General features: G+C 41.6%; 1 protein-coding gene across 1 annotated transcript in view; it reads right to left on the bottom strand.

The window, feature by feature from the left end:
• Positions 1-19,055, bottom strand: part of LOC145659523 (nuclear receptor subfamily 4 group A member 3-like) — a 32,805-nt gene that overhangs the window by 11,209 nt on the left and 2,541 nt on the right. The gene's annotated exons all lie outside the window — the stretch shown is intronic.

Raw genomic sequence — 19,055 nt, 5'->3', positions numbered from 1 at the left:
ATATATTATATATATATATATATATATATTATATATATATATATATATATAGGAAGAACTTGAGTGAAGCTCAGACTGTCACTGCAGGTAGAGATCCCTTTATAGTCTCAGTACACATCCACCAGTACCTCCACCTTTCACTTATAACGTCAGTACACATTCAGTACACATTCCCACCTTTCCATTGTAATTATTGCAGGGATGATTCGTGTGTGTGTGCGTGTGCGCGTGTGTGTGCGTGTGCACGTTGTGTGTGTGTGTTAAACCAGCCCATAGAGGAGGACATTATGAGTCTGAAAGTGGTGCTGGAGATAAAGAACCAGGAGATCAAAGATCAGCATGATCTTTGGTAAAACTATATACTTGTATGTATACTATATACTCTGTAAGTAGTTCCTGGTTTAACACTATATCCTCTCTGTATATATACTATATACTGTTTATGTAGTACCTGGTTTAACACTATACCCTCAGCTTACTTCCTAGTCTGCAGATGTGAAGAAATTAAACAGAATGTGTATCTTGTGTATATGTGCGCACCTGTATGTGTGCCCGTGTGTGTGTGTGGGGAGAAGCATAACTGGTTCTCCTGCAGAATGCAGCACTAATTGCCAGGAAAAGACCTGCATGTCGCCAAGTCCAGGTCTCTACACTCCTCTGCACTGTTTCACTCACACATCAGCATGTGGTATGAGCAGGACTAAGACCTTTAAGGGAGACTCCTTTAAACCTTTTAAGGACCAACCCAGTACTTGTTTTCATATCGCTGTTTGTCACTCATCACAAGAATCTGTAGCACTCAACCTGGTAAAACTATGCACTCTCTATGTATACTATATACTCTGTACCTGTCAAGTTGAACAGCTCATAATCAAACTCATAAACGTATATATCAACTTATGCTAGTGTATCTACAGATGTGAAGAAATTAAACAGTATCTGTATGTCTGTATGTGTGCCCGTGTAAAAAAGGGTGCATGTGTGCGTGTTGTCATCAGGCCCAGAAGAACGTGCTGTTGGAGAAGCGTGTTCTAGGTCCTCTAGTAACAGAATAGCACCAGACTGAGAGGATAGGCCTGCATCTCGCCAAGTCCAGGTCTCTAAAGCACTCATGCACTGTTTCACTCACACATCAGCATGTGGGATGAGCAGGACTAAGACCTGCAAGGGATTTAACCTTTAAGAGATACTCTGTTCAGAACATCCTAAAACATTTTAGGAAAATTTTTAAGGGCTATGGTAGTGTTATTCAAATGAGTTCATGAAAGTTTGTAAGGGTTACATTAGGGTTGATCGAATGAGATCATTCCATATGACCCCATAGTTTCATATATAATAAGCGCTGTTAGCCTCTACAGATGTACTATATCCAGCCTTTAACTCTGTAAGTAAAATATAAATATCTGTAAATATCTGTATAATATGTAAATAAAAGGAAAGATGTGGTTTGTACAGTGTAGTCGTTTGCATTATAAATAATCTCATAATAATCTTATCCACAAATTCTTATACATTTACATAGTAACATTCACTCATCTACTCAAATTCCATATGATACATAGAAAACGTCCACCTCATCTAATTTATAGTTTTTTCCTGATCAATAATACAAAAAAGAAAAAGAAAAAAAAAGATGAACAGCACCCTCTAGCGATGAACCTTAATTATTTCAAGATTAACTGTAAAACATGGCTAGGTTAAGTCGGCATTAAAACAAAAAATGATCAGATAAACTTGTGTCTTATGGCACGCAGCTGAGTTTAAATTAAACACAATGAAAACCAAATTAAATTGACCCAGCTGCAACAGGCTCAGCAACCACATTTCATTTCACTGATTGGTCAGTTAGCCAGGCTATACAAAACAGGCTATGTTAGAAATTCTGCACATGTGCTTCACTTAGCTTCACATCTCACACTGCTTATAATTCTAAGATAACGTATCCACGTTCGTAATAACGTGGTGAAATCTGCCAAAAATGGTCAAAGGGTCAAACTGTGTGAAGTGTGCGCAGGCCCAGAGCTACTTTGCTGGGCATGACTGTGTGAACTCTTGGGCCTGGAAGTCTGGTTGTAGTATTATCTAAAGGGTCAAACTGCGTGAAGTGTGCCCAGGCCCAGAGCTACTTTGCTGGGCCTGACTGTGTGACCTCTTGGGCCTGGAAGTCTGGTTTTAGTATTATTTAAAGGGTCAAACTGCGTCAAGTGTGCCCAGGCCCAGAGCTACTTTGCTGGGCATGACTGTGTGACCTCTTGGGCCTGGAAGTCTGGTTGTAGTATTATCTAAAGGGTCAAACTGCGTGAAGTGTGCCCAGGCCCAGAGCTACTTTGCTGGGCATGACTGTGTGACCTCTTGGGCCTGGAAGTCTGGTTTTAGTTTTATTTAAATGGTCAAACTGCGTGAGGGGTGCCAGGCCCAGAGCTACTTTGCTGGGCATGACTGTGTGACCTCTTGGGCCAGGAAGTCTGTTTCTAGTTTTATTTAAAGGGTCAAACTGCATGAAGTGTGCCCAGGCCCTGAGCTACTTTGCTGGGCCTGACTGTGTGACCTCTTGGGCTGGAAGTCTGGTTTTAGTATTATTTAAAGGGTCAAACTGCGTCAAGTGTGCCCAGGCCCAGAGCTACTTTGCTGGGCATGACTGTGTGGCCTCTTGGGCCTGGAAGTCTGGTTGTAGTATTATCTAAAGGGTCAAAACTGCGTGAAGTGTGCCCAGGCCCAGAGCTACTTTGCTGGGCATGACTGTGTGACCTCTTGGGCCTGGAAGTCTGTTTCTAGTTTTATTTAAATGGTCAAACTGCGTGAAGTGTGCCCAGGTTTAATGCAACCTTGCTGAGTATGACTGTGTGACCTCTGGGCCAGGAAGTCTGTTTTCTAGTTTTATTAAAGGGTCAAACTGCGTGAATTGTGCCCAGGCCCAGAGCTACTTAGCTGGGCATGACTGTGTGACCTCTTGGGCTTGGAAATCTGGCTGTAGTATTATTTAAACGCACAAAGTGCATGAAGTGTGCCCTGGCCCAGCACTACTTTGTTGGGCACGACTGTGTGACCTATTGGGCCTGGAAGTCTGGTTGTAGTATTATTCAAAGGGTCAAACTGCGTGAAGTGTGCCCAGGCCCAGAGCTACTTTGCTGGGCATGACTGTGTGACCTCTTGGGCTTGGAAATCTGGTTGTAGTATTATTTAAAGGCACAAAGTGTATGAAGTGTGCCCTGGCCCAGCACTACTTTGCTGGGCACGACTGGTGACCTCTTGGGCCTGGAGGTCTGTTTCTAGTGTGATGGAAATTATTATTCGATCATGTATTATCATGTGATTCATATATAATCATGTTAATCCTTTTTCTATGTAATCCTATATGAATAGTTTAGTCTGCACATTCTGTCTTTGTATATTGTGTGAACAAAACGACTGCTGAATCAGCTGCTTCGTGATCTTGCATGTGTCGTGCGACTAATCCTGATAAAGAGGATCTAGCAAACTGTGTCTGTCCTGGTGGAACAGAGCATCCTGATATGTGCAGAAGTGCTTAGTGCAACAAGGAGCAGGAAATGGGTATACAGGATGACAGGACATCCCTTCCAGGATGTGAAGTTTAGGTATAAGGAGCAGAGCCAGTCTACCCCTTTAGAACTTTTGCTTAGAGCATTAGCCTCTCACACAGCTGTGTTTTGTATGCCTTATTTTCTTTATTAAATTACTCTTTTAATCACGTCTGACTTGCTGTTTATTCAAAATTCCACCACAGAAATTGGTGTAGTCGGCAGGATCAGCAAGAGGCGAGAGGTTGACGGTTCCGAGTGTCGAAAGGGTAGGCCTTGCCTTTAACACCCTACTCAACACAGTTCCGACTAGTCTGTTGGGGTGCTGCTGCTTGGAGTTGGGGCTGGTGTCGGAGCCTTCTTACAGTGTGTGTGATGTACCCAGGTTCCTCGTCCTTCTATTTTGACAGCAGTGTGGGTTGTTAACAGGACTTGGTGTGGTCCTGTCCACCGTGCTTGGTTCCCTTTGGGGAGTGCTGCGCACAAACAAGACAGCTGGAACAAAAGTTTTGGGTAAGTATTGTGAGTTCTGGCGCAACTTTAATATGCTGTCCACGATTCCCCCTTTGCTCATATGGCTACGCCCATGAGCAATTCTGATTAGGCCCTGCATGTATGATTTGGCTAGGCAAGGTTTGCCCGTAGGTGTGTGTGTCCAAGCACCATCGTACACTGCGCAGTCTAGTTGTCTCCACCTGGTGCGTTCGGTGGCGGTAGCCCCTGACTGAATCTCCCGTAATGTGGCATGCGGGTAGCAGCGGTTTCCTGTATTGCTTGCACAGCGGTGTTAGTTGCAGCTGCCTTTGTTACTCTATCTACAAAATTATTCCCCTTGCTGATTGGTCTTCTGTAGTCCTGTGAGCTGCACACTTAACAACTGCAATTGTCTTTGGCAGCAAATGGCTTCTAGCAAGATGGTGATGTCTAATATATTTACCCGAGCTTGTCAGGAATTGCCTATGTTTCCATATGGCTCCAAAATCATTAACAGTTTTGTCTGCAGCTAATTGGCATGCTTCCGTCAGTGCTACTGGTTCAGCAGCCTGCGCTGAATAGGAGGATGGTAATACTTCTGTTTCAAGTATTTCATGATCTGTTACTGCCGCGTATGCCGCCCTATTGACCCCTGTGTCGTCCCTGCTTGCTGACCCATCCACATAGTGGCATAGGTCTGGGTTACTTATGGCTTCTTCAAAGAGATCAACCTGCGGTGTACATACTTAAGCTAAGACTGCTGTGCAGTCTTGTGGATCTCCATCCTCCTCCGTAGGAAGGAGTGTAGCTGGGTTCAGTGTTATACACCTTTTGACAGTTATATTAGGCATATCTAAGAGGGTAGTGTGGTATCTCAGCTACCATTGGGCTGATAAGTGTGACACTCTTTGGTCCTGCAGTATTTGGTGTACTGCGTGTGGGACTAAAACAGTAAGAGGGGAGTATGCCACTATGGTTTAGGTAGCAAAATTATGGCTGTGCTCAGTTTTGAGACAGCCCGTGTGTATTTCCCTTAATGATATGCCCCAAGAACGTCACTTCTTCCTTACAATTCTGTAATTTTGCTCTACTAGGTCAATTACATGTATGTTACATCTGAAATATTTCCATGAGCTTTTACGCAACATACTAAACAAAGGTTAGGAACAGGCTAAATCAAATCAGGCTAACTCTCAGCAGGTCAAAAATACTTCAGACTGCAAACTATGACCTAGTATTTTATCAAATTTGATCATAATTGTAACGCAGGGAGGCTTGGCAGGATACAAAAGAGGAGCCGTGATGCATACAGCGATGTTTATTTAGAGACATGGAAGACAACGTAGCACTAAGGCTATCGTGGGATCAAACACTGACAACGTTAATGTTTACACAAAGGACTTATATACGCAAACAATAACAACACAACGAAGAGCAGGCGTGAAACACAAGGGGGCGTGGCCACACGGATGAACACACACACACACACACACAAGCAAACACACACGGGGAGACGTTTGGGGGGAGGAGCCGTACAGTGACAAGAATATGTTCACACATGCTCGCTCTCTCTCTCTCTCTCTCTCTCTCTCTCTCTCTCTCTCTCTCTCCCCATCCTTTCAGCCTTTGGGTTTCAATAATACCCCCAGGGCAGACAGAGCCACTATTCAAGCAATGTAATAATGTAATATTCTGTAATATTCTGCTCTGGCTTCTCCTACCTCTGCAATGACATCCTCAGCCTTTTATTTCAGTGGGTGTGGCATAGCCACTCATAAATATTAATGTTCCCCTGCCTGAGCTCCTGAAGTTACTACAGCCTATTAAAAAAAAACAAAAACCTAATGAAATATGCAATTGCTTATAGTAGATTGTTCAGCCTTTTATATTCAGTTATTCATGACTATGGCTAGGCACCCCTGTACCCAATGATGTCCGCATTTCGATGATTGTGCTCATTTTTGAGTATCATGTGAGCTAGTAACATCTCAGCAAAAGAAAGGATTCCAAATGTGCGTTAGACTTTACAGTAACCTAAGACAACCCTTTGCACGAAGGGAACTGGTAACTATGCACACCCTCCATTATGTGCAGAAGATATTTAAAGTGCAGGACAGTCAAAGCATTAGGTGTGCGCGTGCGTGATGTTATTAACGTGACAGTAAAAGCTCACCATTTTAAACGGGGGCTGATCGACTTTCCACTTATGCAAGACAAGAGTACATGTCAAAAATTAGAGACGAAATGAGGGGTTAAATGCTGCAATTAGGCATACAGCAGTCAAAGGCAATTTGGAAACACACTTAGAAAACAAACTATAAGATCATGATTTACACTAAGAAAACAAACAAACAAACAAAAAATATAACTGTCATATAGAAACAGAATGCAAACTATCTTCCAAGATTGTAACTTATTTACATAATTAACAAAATATGAATTAATTTAAATTCTAATTATTCACAACAATAATGCTCGGTGACTAGAAATCGATTCTGATTGTAGCTTCATGTAATCCTGTAGCTACCAGTCTCTTTCAGTGAAAATGGTCAGGTACATTTATGTTACATCTGAAATATTTCCATGAGCTTTTATGTAACATACTAAACAAAGGTTAAGAACAAGCTAAATCAAATCAGGCTAACTCTCAGCAAGTCAGAAGGACTTTAGACTGCAAACCATGACCTAGTATTTTGTCAAACATGTTTGTTATTACATTATCAGTGACTTAGCCTTGTTAAAGTAGACGAGGACTTGTGCTCGTGAGAGAGTGACAGTAAGCAGCAGCATAACCTTGGAGAGCAGCACCCGCTCCGAGTTACGCATACGCACCAACGGGTCCGTGCATCTCTGACTACAGGTGATCAAACCGGTACAGTGTGCTGGCGTAAGTGCCATTAACCACTCTAAACTGGAGTTTGGAGTGTATATACATGGAGGAAGGACAAGTAGTTAAAGAGGATTACGTCTCCACGTGTTGTGGTTGCTGGCGGTACTGGTCAGCGCAGGGCACGTGTGTCAAAGCCGGACATGCTCCTGTTCAGCGATCTGGCAATGCAAAACAGAGAGAGTGAGCTGCAACAGAGTTCCACAGTTTTAACAAGAATTTTGAATTATTGACAACTCGCATATAAGAACAAAGTGAAAGATTTACATTAGTGTCATGCTTTTATGTTTCCAGGAGATGAACTCGCCTGCTTTTCAGAGACGTGCAGAGCGGAACTTTCAAAAAGCTTATCAACGTGACGAGAATGTGAGGTTTAGGTTCATCTACAGTGGTACAGTAACAATGTGAAATGTGGATATTGAGGTCAGCATCACTTAAGAGTGTATGTGTGAAACATCCTCGTCACCATAAATGTTGTGTTGTTACATAATTAAGCAGTCCATCCAGTTTCATTTACTTGATTTATTAGCAGCCTGTGTCCACGGTCTAACTGAAGTATTTTTATTTTAATTTCCTCCATGTTGTTTATAATAGGCCTACAGTAAGAAATCCTTTTAAAGGTGATCGCCATTTCTCCCACTGTATACTGTTGAAGCATACAAGTTTTTATTCAGTGAGAGATATGTCATTTATGGGGATTAGGTACAGCGTGTTTTGTTCAGGACATTCGTGGCGATATATGTGCTAAATGGGATTGTAAAATAACTTGCTAGCTAGCCATGTATTTGGACAGAACCTGAATTGTGTTACATGGGGATTTCTATCCCATGTTTTTAAGGCTGCGTTATGTACAGCCTAGCATAAATAAATACGCAAGAATGCAGAGCACGAATAGTCGTTGCTTGCAATCACTAGACAATCACTAGCAACTACATTTGCTAATCATCATTTTCTCTTTAAAGTTGGTGTAAATCTAAATCTATTGCAGACGTGACGTGCGATGTCATAATGCATCCGCATCAATTATGCAATTATGATGTAGTCAAAGAACAGATTTTTCAAATGAGCAATTTCTGTGAACCAATTTTAGTCTACAGATCACATTTCTGTTTTACCCAAACGATCTCTTCTGTTATCAAGTAGTGCCGGTTACAGTTGGATTTTCAAAACAAAATTTATTATGGGTCAGTCCAGTAGTTACTACTGTAATCCAAGATGCAAGGAACCTGTTCCTTCTGAGAAGTATGAAAAGGAAAACCATGGGATATTTGGTCAATATAGGAAGAAGAAAAATGAAAAGACACGAGCCCAGATCCCTGCCAGAACATTCACACAACTTGTGCTATTCTTCACTTGCTGTTGTCGGAAGGGTGTTAATAGAAGGAACTCCACCTCAGATGATGACTTCTTTAAGGGTAAGTTCTGACCACAGCCACCACTTGGATGAACTGTGTGTGTGTCTGAGAGAGAGAGATCTACGTAGAAGTGTTCTAAGTATCTATACAATGCTAATAAGACATTTTCTGTTACTTTTTAAACAGATACTAGAACAAACCATTTAACGAAGAATGACTTGACTACTCAGACAACTGAATCAGCCATAGTAAGTAAAGTAGAACCAAGACAAATGATTTAAAGCCATACTGAGGCAAGGGACAAAAGCCACAAAAAATGGAAAAACAGCTATGGTGAACAGTGATGCTAATTTAATGCTTGTACTTACTGAAATGTCTCTGAATATAAATTACAAATGCATTTCAACAAATGTTGGAGAAATTAATTAAAACCACTAATGTAAATGTATTTAGAATATATTTAGGACACATACATTTAGCATACGTAATCTTTGTCAGTTACAGGAAAAAAAATACCGTTGGTGGGTTTTTTGTTTGTTTGTTTTACATTCTCCTTACTATAGAATTAACAGTCGACTGTTCGGTGACTTTGCATGCTGAGTTGTAACGCTGATTATTAGTATAATTGTGGCGAGAATCAAAATCAACACTAGCTAAAATGACTGAATGCATTGGAATTTATTGTTCCAATAGCACAATTTGAATGGGTCTACGGTACCTTAGTGTGTCAGGTCCTGTTATTTCTGTTGAACATTTGGGGGCACATTTTTACATCATTAGGCCTGCAGGCTATGTGATAATGGATATGCGATAAAAAATTGTATTTGTTTCCTTTCCAGTCCAATACAAATGATAAATTACAAATGTATCAAAATGTAATTAAAGTCATATTTCAATTAAATGTATTTAAATACTGGTCAACAATATTTCTACTCATATCTACAGGTGGAACTGGACTCTTCCAAAAAGACAGAACCTCCACATATGAATGTCATGATGTTTCCTGAAAAGACTCAGATTTTCCATGACAATGACTGGGATAAATATATTGAGGACGTGGAAGCCATCTTTGCTAGAGTGAGAAAGTCTGCAGTGGAGCAGAGCAATCCTAACACTTGTTTTCCACAAATTCTCACAATGCTATGAACTATGCATTTCAAGTAGATGTAATTAAATATTGCTTAACACTGTTTCTCCTCATAGTTGCAGTTGACACTGGATTCTTACAGAAAGATGCGAGATCCAGATGTGAATTTTAAGATTAGTAAAAGATGTTTGAGGAACAATGATGATGTTTCCTATGAAAATGATGCGGATCAACTGATTGAGGAGGTGGAAGCCGCATTTGCTAGAGTGAGAAAGTCTGCAATGGAGCAGGGCAATCCAAACACTTGTTTTGCATAAATACTAACAATGCAATTAAATATGCATTTGGAGTAGATGTAATTAAGTATTGCTCAAAACGGTACTTGTGTCTGCAGGTGGCCAAACAGTTAGAAGAAGAAGTCATACTTGCTAGGGAGGATATGGCTGCATAACCTCTGACAACAGCAATAAACGGCACTAAGAATACTCTGATATTTTTCAGTCTAATCCCTGCCTATGTTGTCTGCAACACATTCAATTCCACCATGGATAGTAATTATATCTTTTTTTTTTTTTTTTTAATCTCACAAACATTCTGAAAGTAACATTTCCTACAGCTTTAAAGATACAATCACCATACTTGGCACCCACACTATTTTTTCCCTTGATGTCCACTTACATCTGTGTGGCTTAACAATCACAATTCATTTTTACACAACCAATTTCCAACCTCTATATATATATATATATCGATCGTTCAGCAATTTATATATGATAATACAAGGCAGTAAATAAATTGGGCTGAACTGGACAATAGTACCTGGCATGAAAAGTATGTCGTAGAGAGAGTAACAAAAACTCAACCTCTCACCTCGCGCTCTGAGATGTCTCCGTCACTGTCTGTAGTGTCCTCTAGGATACTGCTGCCCTCACTAAAGTGTGTCACCCTGACCGGGTCAAACATCTCTTGAACATAATAACTACACAATGGAAAATCAGCTTCAAGTGCTGCATTGAGCAAGAGTGCACTGTAAATGGCCAGATACAAATGACAATGTCAGTAGTAAATTTATATATGCAGTCATGGAACAGGACCTAGCTGTAGTGTACAGCTTTAAGGTGCATATTATGATCTGCTCTTACCAATCATCCTCCTGGCTGTGTCTTGCTCTTTTGGCCAAATGTTCTCTTCCAAAGCAGACAGACCAGACTCGCTGCATATTACCCCGTGCACTATAAATAAACCACATGTATAATGCCTTGTAAACAATGGAACAAGGGAAATTTGAATTGTGACTACTCTGTTAAAGGGGCGGATAAGGCACCCCACCCAAACCCCCCGAAAGCTGTTCTGTTATCCCTAATTGCTATGCAATAGTCCTGTGATTAACTCAAAGGCTGGAGAAGTTTCACCTTTCTCTACTTGAATCCTGAAGGCCGTTCGGTTCCGTCGCCCACAATCCATCCTGTGTAATTGAACATTCACATCATAACTCGACCCCGTGTAACAGGGCAAACTCACTCGGATGGGGGAAAGGATCACAGACTACCTGTACTGCTGCTGCAACTCTGCGGCCATTCCAACAACATCCACATACGTTCCAGCAACATCCTATTATAGGACACAAGTGTATCTGGCTTAAGTACACCCATTTAATAGCATGTTGGACCTTCTTTGGCCTCCAGAACTGCAGCAATTCTTTCTGGCACAGCACTATGCGCTGAAAATACTCGGCAGGAATCTTGGTCCAATCTTCATAGGATATTTTCTCTCAAATTACATGGAGGGACTGACATGTTCTAAACTGCTGTTTTATACCTTTACCCAGGGATGTTCTATAGGATTAAGATCTGGGGACTGTGAAGGCCAGGGAAACATTGAAAATTTGCTGTCTTGATACTGGAACAAATCCGTGATTATACAACCCTTGCGGCAGGGTTTCTTGTCTTGTTGAAAGTGTCCTTCTGCCATAATTTAAGCAGCTGCATGAAGGGATGCACTTGGTCACAATACATAGGTAAGCCCTTCTGTTCAAATGTCTACCGATTTCAGAGGACCCCATGGTGTGCCAAGAAAACATTCCTCACACCTTTGTAGTAAAATCGGGCGAAACACTGGTCGAAACGTCTACCAAGGAGTCCACTCCTTACGCTGTTCGGCCGCACAGTGCCCTTCTGCGAAGAGCAAAGATGGTAAGGAAATCTCACAATTAATATCGCGATATGTCATCAGCTTGGCAAATGTCACATCCGGGTCACGCCAACACCATCTCAGCCTGCAGATGGCGTAAGTTTACACGACGGATTCTTTTATTCTCTTCAACGACAAAACTCAGGTCTGTACATCAAAAATATGGCTGATTAAAATGCACGTAAATTAAATTTAGAGTCAATAAAATGCATATGAATTGACGCTTTGACTGATAAGTAGTTTTATTTGACTCAAGTTTAATCAACTTATCTTTCAACTTTATCCATTTTTATTACTCGGCCTTATTTATCGTTTATTTGAAGTTTGCGGGCGCAACGTTCTGATTGACATTTTGCCTCGAGAGGCGGAAGTAATGAAAATTGCTTGGGTTAAACGATTGATTAATTAATGAATGTTATTGGATAAACAAGGCAACTAAAACAGTTACTAATGTTAAGTGATAAGAGTCCGGTAACAAAAATGGCTTGAGTTAAACGTTAAATGACGTGACACAAAGTTACTCAAATTATTTAATTATATGCCACTGTAGTTTTTAGTTTACATGCGTTTGTTGTTTACACCCTCATAGAAACTCCCTTGGTCACGAATGATAAAACTTGATATTTCATTTTTTAAAATGTATCAAATCAAGACTGTTTTAATCCTTTCTTTTCCAGATAACGATCACTTACATTTTCAATTCACAAGCATTTTTTCATGACCAGTTTAAATTTTCATGGGATTTTTATCAGCTTCGATTTCATCATTTAGAATTTGCTAGTTCCTCCACTCATGTGCCTGAAATGTTACTAAACCGTGTTGTAAATTAGTAGATTCATTCCTGTTTGAGGAATTCTGGGTTGTTTATTGTCTGTGCGCAGAAAGGCTTTCCTAGAAGCCAACTGGCAAAATGTTCCAAGATTTCTAAGAAATTATTGAACTTCCCTAAAAAAAACAAAAACAAATAAAACAAATAAGTAAGCTGAGAGAACTAAAACGAAAGCTATAAATACAACTTGACAGTTTTCAGCAGCAAGCGAATTTGTACGGTTACTGAGCTGCTAGCTAGCTAGCTAGCTACCGGCTGCACTGTTAACCGTGCTTCCGGTAGCTGGATAGCTAGCTAGCTACTTTACTGGGTATGATTCTGTGACCTCCTGGGCTTGGAGGTCTCTTTCTAGTTTTGGTTAAAGGGTCAAACTGCATGGTCTGCCCAGGCCCATAGCGACTTTGCTGGGCATGACTCTGTGACCTCTTGGGTTTGGAAGTCTGGTTATAGTATTATTTAAAGGCAAAGTGCATGAAGTGTGCCCTGGCCCAGCACTACTTTGCTGGGCATGACTGTGTGACCTCTTGGGCCAGGAAGTCTGTTTCTAGTTTTATTTAAACGGTAAAACTGCGTGAAGTGTGCCCAGGCCCAGAGCTACTTTGCTGGGCATGACTGTGTGACCTCTTGGGCCTGGAAGTCTGGTTGTAGTATTATTTAAAGGGTCAAACTGCGTGAAGTGTGCCCAGGCCCAGAGCTCCTTTGCTGGGCATGACTGTGTGACCTGGTGGGCCTGGAAGTCTGGTTGTAGTATGATTTAACAGGTCAAATGGTCTCCATTGTGTGTCCAGGTTTAAGGCTACTTTGCCGGGCATGTGATTTAGAGAGCATTGGAAGTCTGGATCCTGTATTATTTAAAGGCTCAAATCACAAGAAAGTGTGCCCAGGGACGAAGCCACTTTGCCCTGCATGGTTGATGTGACACGGTGGGCCTGGCAGTATGTTTTTTCCCATCTATCCATTCACTTGAAGGGGATCAAAGTGCCCGAATTGTGCCCAGGCACGGAGCTAGGTTGCCGGTCATCGGCACGTGCGCACTTCGACCCTTGAAAACATGAGCCCCAGGGGCCGTGCAGCATCGAATATGCACAGCCTTCGAGCTACCAACTGGGCACGAGAGCTGGACCCATCGGGTACGGAAGCCTTTCGGTCACGTGCTCGTTTTCCACGCCTTCAGCGCAGGTAGCCTGCGAATTTGAAACCGGTGCGCATTTTATTCTTTTCCCCTTTTATCCTTTCATATATCTCCGCTACTTTGGAGAAGAGAGACGCACGGGGGCTCGTTGAAAAGCTCTGGAACTCAGCTTTCAGCCGGTGCTAGCGATGGACGTCGGAGTAGAAAGTCTGTTCAGGGCTCTTTGGAAAGGGCTGCATCTCCCCTGTAATCGACTTCGAGTGGCACGCGGATCGGACCCACCGTTTTCACGCTACGATTTTTTAAAGCTGCCAGGGATGGGACGAATGCGTGGCAGGTGGCGTTCGTTAGGGACAGTCATGGAGGTGATGCGCACCGAGTTGCAGGCCATTTGGACCTGGCCCGGCCTAGATGTGAGTATTCAAAGTCAGCGCGTTTGTTTAAACTTCCTCCTCCAATTCGTTGCAATTGCGCATGCGCTTCTCGCTCATCCGTCTGGAGCGTAGCACTTTATTGGTAAATATCTCTGGGCCCCTTGGGAGTAGAAAGTCTGTTCAGGGGTTGTTAGCCTCTGTTAACCTCACAGATGTACTATATCTGTAGCTTTTAACAGCAGGCTACGATTCACACCACGTCTCTTCTGCCCTCAGGCGGTTGTCGGAGGAGATGCCTAATCTGCAGGAGTACCTGGAGAAAGAGGACATCGAAAAGAAGCTTCTGAGCCGAACCAATGAGGAGCTGCTCTGTAAATAAAATGTAAATATCTGTATAATATGTAAATAAAAGGAAGATGTGGTTGTATAGTGTAGTTGTTTGATTATAAATAATCTCATAATAATTTTACATTATACATTTACATAGTAACATTCACTCATATACTCAAATTCCATATGATACATAGAAAACGTCCACCTCATCTATTTTATAGTTTTTCCCTAAACAATAATACAAAAAAAGAAAAGAAAAAAAGATGAACACCACCCTCTAGCGATGAACCTCAATTATTTCAAGATAACTGTAAAACATGGCTAGGTTAAGTCGGCGTTAGAACAAAAAAGGCTCAGATTAACTTGTGTCTTATGGCACGCAGCTGAGTTTAAAATTATACGCAATGAAAGACTGAGCATAATAAATAATAAGACAATCTGAGCACTTAGTCCACATATTTCTAAATGAGAAGAAAAAGTTCTTCCAAACAATATAAAGCACACAATTCTATATGGGAAAACAGTTACATTTGTCATTAAGAGAAGCACTACTTATTACACAAATGTCAATAACTGTCCTAATATTAATAGTTCAACAGTCTTCCTCTGTCTATTATACGCACTGTACACATGTTAAATATCTGCCTTGAAATTACAATGAAATGACTTCCGGGCGCACTGAAAATGGTTATATACACACAGACACCCCCATACCAACATAAGCATAGTGCAACCCTATGTTTACGCACCAGGGATTGAGTGGGCAAGTGCGTGTATATGCAAGTTTAAATTATTATACACAAATGTAAGTAGTAGGCTATTTATGTGAAAATGTTTCATATGTATGTACAAGTAGTGTTTCCCTGATTTCTCCCTAAATGGCCCTTCATAGTTCAGCAGTAATGAGGCTAGTTAGATTTTGCTCAGAATTAAGTACACTTTGGGATGTTATATGTATCACAGTCTCCGGTGAGCCGTACATGGTTAATCAATCCAGGTTGAGGTAGAGTCAATGAAATTAGGAAATTCAAAGAAAAACAACTCATCTACACTCTTGGAACTTTAGAACCCCATATGTCCTGTGGCCCAATGTCACACGTGAGGGGAATCCCATGAACACCTTTACAGATCAGTCTGTGGAAAGACACTGAAGAGGACAGAGGAAAAATGAGGCGTTTCTGGAGATGGTGTGCTGGACGCATCGAGGACGAATACACAGACACAAAGGATGTGGAGGGTAAATGTAAATATAATGCCACTCACACCTGCGGTTGCTGGTGCTGCCACTCATACCTGTGGTTAAAATTCCTTTTTTGTCTTTAGCGCTGCACTGTCGCCTCTATCTCCCAATAATTCATATTCGAGGCTTTAGAAATCTAATTTTTGGGGGGGTATATGCCATTTCCTGTTATTTGTGCAGAATACCACACTTTCATTTTGGAATCCACAAAGTTTTATAAATGAGGTCCCTGAATAACATCAATCTATTTCTACACTTATATGGCTTTCTAATTTCATATGTCTATGTGTCTTTCTGTTTGTCTCTCTTTGTGTGTGTGTGTGTGTGTGTGGTTCTGTGTCAGTAGTGGGGCCTGTGGCCTGATTGGAGTGTTTGCGGTGTGAGAAGCAGGAGTTGGAGAACGGTTTGTTGGAGCAGCTGAAGGAGTTGAGGTTGCAGAAGCAGATGGAGCTGCAGGTTCTTCAGGAGATGCTGAAACACAAACAGCAGGAGGAGACAGAGCTCCTGCAGAAACAGCAGGAGGAGGAGGAGCATAACAGGTCCATCAAGAGTAAGTACTATGGAAATGCAATAATACTAACATAACTAATAATGAATGTTAGCCTTTAGGCTCCAATAAAAGTGATACTAATATATGTATAGTACTATATATATTATATTTTATATATCCAGTAGTAATTATGTAGTATATACAATCTGTGTTGTATATATATATATATATATATATATATATATATATATATATATATATATATATATATATCCAGCAGTAATGATACTTGCTCTGGCAGATATGAAAATGGCCTGTGAACAGGAGAAGAAATCTCTGGAGGAAGAACTTGAGAAGCTCAGACTGTCACTGCAGGTAGAGATCCCTTATAGTCTCAGTACACATCCACCAGTACCTCCACCTTTCACTTATAACGTCAGTACACATTCAGTACACATTCCCACCTTTCCATTGTACTGGCTGTAGTGATGATTCGTGTGTGTGTGCGTGTGCGCGTGTGTGTGCGTGTGCACGTTTGTGTGTGTGTGTGTTAAACCAGCCCATAGAGGAGGACATTATGAGTCTGAAAGTGGTGCTGGAGATAAAGAACCAGGAGATCAAAGATCAGCATGATCTTTTGGTAAAACTATATACTCTGTATGTATACTATATACTCTGTAAGTAGTTCCTGGTTTAACACTATATCCTCTGTATATATACTATATACTGTTTATGTAGTACCTGGTTTAACACTATACCCTCAGCTTACTCTAGTCTGCAGATGTGAAGAAATTAAACAGAATGTGTATCTGTGTATATGTGCGCACCTGTATGTGTGCCCGTGTGTGTGTGTGGGGAGAAGCATGTTCTGGTTCTCCTGCAGCAGAATGCAGCACTAATTGCCAGGAAAGACCTGCATGTCGCCAAGTCCAGGTCTCTACACCTCTGCACTGTTTCACTCACACATCAGCATGTGGTATGAGCAGGACTAAGACCTTTAAGGGAGACTCCTTTAAACCTTTAAGGGATTAACCCAGGTACTTGTTTTCTATATAGACTATCTGAGAATCTCTCTCCCCCCCCCCCCCCCCCCCCCCCCCCCCCCCCCCCCCCCCCCCCCGTAGCACTCAACCTGGTAAAACTATGCACTCTCTATGTATACTATATACTCTGTACCTGTCAAGTTGAAATCAGCTCATAATCAAACTCATAAACGTATATATCAACTTATGCTAGTGTATCTACAGATGTGAAGAAATTAAACAGTATCTGTATGTCTGTATGTGTGCCCGTGTGTGTGCGGGTGCATGTGTGTGCGTGTGTCATCAGGCCCAGAAGAACGTGCTGTTGGAGAAGCGTGTTCAGGTCCTCTAGTAACAGAATAGCACCAGACTGAGAGATAGGCCTGCATCTCGCCAAGTCCAGGTCTCTACACCTATGCACTGTTTCACTCACACATCAGCATGTGGGATGAGTAGGACTAAGACCTGCAAGGGATTTAACCTTTAAGAGATACTCTGTTCAGAACATCCTAAAACATTTTAGGAAAATTCTTAAGGGCTATGGTAGTGTTATTCAAATGAGTTCATGAAAGTTTGTAAGGGTTACATTAGGGTTGATCGAATGAGATCATTCCATATGACCTCTATAAGGCTTCATATAATAAGCGCTGTTAGCCTCACAGATGTACTATATCTGTAGCCTTTAACAGCAGGCTACGCGTCACACCACGTCTCTTCTCCCCTTAGGCGGTTGGCGGAGGAGATGCCTAACCTGCAGGAGTACCTGGAGAAAGAGGACATCGAAAAGAAGCTTCTGAGCCGAACCAATGAGGAGCTGCTCTGTAAGTAAAATATAAATATCTGTAAATATCTGTATAATATGTAAATAAAAGAAGATGTGGTTGTACAGTGTAGTCGTTTGATTATAAATAATCTCATAATAATCTTATCCACAAATTCTTATACATTTACATAGTAACATTCACTCATCTACTCAAATTCCATATGATACATAGAAAACGTCCACCTCATCTATTTTATAGTTTTTTTCCTGATCAATAATACAAAAAAGAAAAAGAAAAAAAAAGATGAACAGCACCCTCTAGCGATGAACCTTAATTATTTCAAGATAACTGTAAAACATGGCTAGGTTAAGCCGGCATTAAAACAAAAATGCTCAGATAAACTTGTGTCTCATGGCACGCAGCTGAGTTTAAAATTAAACACAATGAAATCAAATTAAATTGACCCAGCTGCAACAGGCTCAGCAACCACATTTCATTTCACTGATTGGTCAGTTAGCCAGGCTATACAAAACAGGCTATTGTTAGAAATTCTGCACATGTGCTTCACTTAGCTTCACATCTCACACTGCTTATAATTCTAAGATAACGTATCCACGTTCGTAATAACGTGGTGAAATCTGCCAAAAATGGTCAAAGGGTCAAACTGCGTAAAGTGTGCGCAGGCCCAGAGCTACTTTGCTGGGCATGACTGTGTGACCTCTTGGGCCTGGAAGTCTGGTTGTAGTATTATCTAAAGGGTCAAACTGCGTGAAGTGTGCCCAGGCCCAGAGCTACTTTGCTGGGCATGACTGTGTGACTCTTGGGCCTGGAAGTCTGTTTCTAGTTTTATTTAAATGGTCAAACTGCGTGAAGTGTGCCCAGGTTTAACGCAACCTTGCTGAGTATGACTGTGTGACCTCTTGGGCCAGGAAGTCTGTTTCTAGTTTTATTTAAAGGGTCAAACTGCGTGAATTGTGCCCAGGCCCAGAGCTACTTAGCTGGGCATGACTGTGTGACCCTCTTGGGCTTGGAAATCTGGCTGTAGTAATTATTTAAACGCACAAAGTGCATGAAGTGTGCCCTGGCCCAGCACTACTTTGTTGGGCACGACTGTGTGACCTATTGGGCCTGGAAGTCTGGTTGTAGTATTATTCAAAGGGTCAAACTGCGTGAAGTGTGCCCAGGCCCAGAGCTACTTTGCTGGGCATGACTGTGTGACCTCTTGGGCTTGGAAATCTGGTTGTAGTATTATTTAAAGGCACAAAGTGCATGAAGTGTGCCCTGGCCCAGCACTACTTTGCTGGGCACGGACTGTGTGACCTCTTGGGCCTGGAGGTCT

The sequence above is a fragment of the Electrophorus electricus genome, chromosome 1, assembly GCF_041902795.1.
Source record: "Electrophorus electricus isolate QZ-2024a chromosome 1, ASM4190279v1, whole genome shotgun sequence".
In the NCBI taxonomy this organism is placed as follows: domain Eukaryota; kingdom Metazoa; phylum Chordata; class Actinopteri; order Gymnotiformes; family Gymnotidae; genus Electrophorus; species Electrophorus electricus.
This window is presented reverse-complemented; position numbering and strand designations above follow the sequence as displayed.